Source organism: Dioscorea cayenensis, chromosome 7 (assembly GCF_009730915.1).
Source record: "Dioscorea cayenensis subsp. rotundata cultivar TDr96_F1 chromosome 7, TDr96_F1_v2_PseudoChromosome.rev07_lg8_w22 25.fasta, whole genome shotgun sequence".
Classification (NCBI taxonomy): domain Eukaryota; kingdom Viridiplantae; phylum Streptophyta; class Magnoliopsida; order Dioscoreales; family Dioscoreaceae; genus Dioscorea; species Dioscorea cayenensis.
Genome location: NC_052477.1, coordinates 24,468,177 through 24,471,527, shown reverse-complemented (window position 1 = coordinate 24,471,527; position 3,351 = coordinate 24,468,177).

Here is a 3,351-nt window from a genome sequence, read left to right as displayed (position 1 = left end):
AATTACTTATAAATAACAGGCCAAAATGTTGCCAATTAATACAATATGAAGCAATGAAAGGGTCCAACGAGGGCAAACTAAGCATGGAACACCAGATTATATATAACTATCACAAGCCAGGAATTATCCAGTTGAAGTTCAGAAGAAAAAGAAAGATGCTAGTTGTTAGTGAAAGTAATATACAAGCATATGAATGAACTATCTGAGAATCTGCTGAAAAATAACACAATCAAAATTCTGAAAACATCTGAAAATCTATGCAAAAAAACTCTTTCATTCATTCAAGAAACACAATCAAAATCTGTACAAAATTCTCAAAACATCTGTACATCTAAAAATATGTGCAAAAAACACTTTCATTCATTCAAGAAACACAATCAAAATCTCTACAAAATTCTGGAAACATTTGAAAATCTATGCAAAAAACATTGAATCTCTGCAAACATTGAAAATTCTGGAAACTATTTTGCGATGGAATGTCTGGGAATTCCTATGCAGGGGGAACACTTTGCAATACCATCATGAGATGGCTAAGTAAGATGATCGAAAGAATCAGAAAGGTTCATATCCAGATCAGCAGAGCCTTGATCAACCTCCTCTGGGAATGGTACCACTCCTTGTTGTGCGTCATGGTGCAAGATGCCGTCATCGAAGGTACTGTGATAGTGGTGGACAACTAGGGTTTCTGATCGGGGGCTTGGAGTTTGGGAGGTCAAAGGCAAGGGAGATGTCCGCTAGGGTTTCTGATCGGGACTTGGAGTTTGGGATTGTTTGGGGGGTTCTGGCCTATGGAGGAGGAGAGTGGAGGAGGACGGTTGCGGCCTATGGAGGAGGGGAGGAGGCTAGGGTTGCCGGCCTGCAGAGAAGCACAAAGGGAAAAAAGATGCGGGTTGAGAAAAAAGGTTAATCGGATTCGTGTTGAATATTCTGAAGCCCGTTTAGAAGCACCACTCCATTCCACGTCACCATCTTATTTTAATATTTTTAATTCATATTCTAATAAGAAAAACTCCACGTCATGTAATCTAAATGGCTGGCTTAATAGACGTTGGCCTTTGGACTAAGTTGGCCTATTTTGAAGAGTATGGGGACTATTTGGGCGCATTTTTGAGTAGAGGGACCAAAAAGGAAGAAAGAGAAAAGTAGAGAGACTAATTTGGGTATTATATTTTTAATTATATTAGTGAAAAAATTAGCGTAACATTATTCTTATTCTAGTGACAATATTATTTTCAAATTAATAATTTTGTTCGTGACAATATAAACACATAACAATATCTCAAAGTAACATTAGTGACGAAGTATTGGTCACCGATAAAAATATTACTATTGACAAAAATGTTTTGTCACTATTGAATTTTTTCAGAGTCAACAATTTTGTCACAAAAAAATAGATTATTGTGATGGCTTATTCGTCACAATTTAACATTTTTCTTATGTCAACAAAATTGACACAACTGAACAAATTATTGTGAGCACTTTATTCGTCACAATTATAACTGTTTTGTGTCAACAAAATTGACATAAGTTAATAAGGTTATTGTAGCCACATTGTTTTGTCACAAATATTAAATTTTTTAGTGTCATGAAATTGGTCACAAAAATATGGAGTAATTGCTACCATTTCTCTAAAATTGTCACTCTTGTATTAGCATCGGAGGCATTTGTGATGGGAGGTGACGACTTCTAAAATTTGCTACTATTACTAATTGTGACTAAAATTATTGCTTTTAGTGATAACTTTTGTTATCACTAAAAATATAATTTGTTGTTGTGACGGGACAATTAACTAACCATAATACGCATAATGAAGTGAGGTGCCCCATATTTGAACATAAAGACTTGATGCTTGCACAATTGAAAACACACAACTTTTTGAGTGATGTGGGGCACTTGGGAAATTCTATTAGCGCATTCCAATGAGAAACTTGAAGAGTTTCTAAACCTCCAGACATCTCATCTGGCCAGGAACTAGCTCTTCTAAATGAGACATCGTGAGACTTTTGAGAGAGGTAAGGCTCCGTGAAGTTGCTAATAATGAGAACTGACCGTAAGTATCAATTCTTAAACTACAAAGTGATGAGCTGAAGGATCTCGTCTCCTCCTCGTCTTCCAGCAACAAAGCCAACTCCTTACATCTCTTTAGACTCAACCACTCAAGAGAATTCAAATGCTTGAAGAACCTCTTCTCTTTGAACGTGAGATCATTTTGTGCATTCCAGTATCGTTCCATTATCTCCAATTGTCTGAGAATTGGAAATTGCGGTGACATGGTTGTTCAACATTTATGCCATTCAGGTATGGAAACAACGGTGGAGCAGTTTCTCTATCCTCCTCCACACACCACCCCTCTAGGTTAGCCATTTCATTCAACCAAAGCATCCTCAGTGTAGGGAATGATGATAATGCATTACCAATGGGGTTATTAATTATGTATTTGATGCCATCCATTCTACCAATAGTGGGTTCTTCAAGATAAGATAATTGCTCGAGGGGCGGGAGTTGTTCACATCCTTTGCAACCTTCTAGTTCGATCTTAACCAGATTTTGAAGTTGCTTTCCATCTCTAGTCCACTTTGAAAACTGTGTGCCTGGATAAGAATATAGACCAAGCGCTTTTAATGCAGTGTAAGGTTTCAAGGCTTCTAACACTTGTTCTACATTTTCCAATTGATGCTTCCCAAGACAGGAGCAATGACTTAATGTTTTGTCTGCTACTCATATTAGCTTCTTTTGCCTCATCCGCATTCCTCACCTCGTGGAGGTCATACAACCTGAGTTCACCATCAAGATTCCAATGCTTTAACTCTCCTATCTTGTTCCCCTCTCAGAGACAGTGTATTTTGTTAATGTTTTCGTGAGCCCCACCCCTTAATTAAATCCTAGCAATTGATCTTATTATTAATCCTAGCCGTTGCTTTTACTTTGAAACCTAGCTGTTGATTTTGTTTTTAGTTTCGAAACCCTAGCCGTCTCTTCACCTTTTTCGGTTTTAGATCACCTTTTAGGAAAAAAAAAAAAAGAAAGAGAGAGAGATAGAGGCCTTGCCTCATCTCTTTCTCTCCTTTTTGCGGGTGGTGTCAGCGGCGAGGACGGGAGAAGGGTTTTGTTTCACTGTTAGTATTGAGGTAAGGCACTGATTTTTTTTTTTTTATGCTCTTTCTTATGATTGTTGTGCCATGATACTAGTTAGGGTTCGGGTTTGGTGAGGATGTTGATTTGATTTAAATTGAGGATAAGATTTAGAAATTCATGTTAGCATAGCAGAAAATCCTCTTCGATTTTAGAGACCTTAGATGCTGAATTTGGAGAAGAGTAGAATAATAAACTTGTAGAGTTCGACATTGGCTA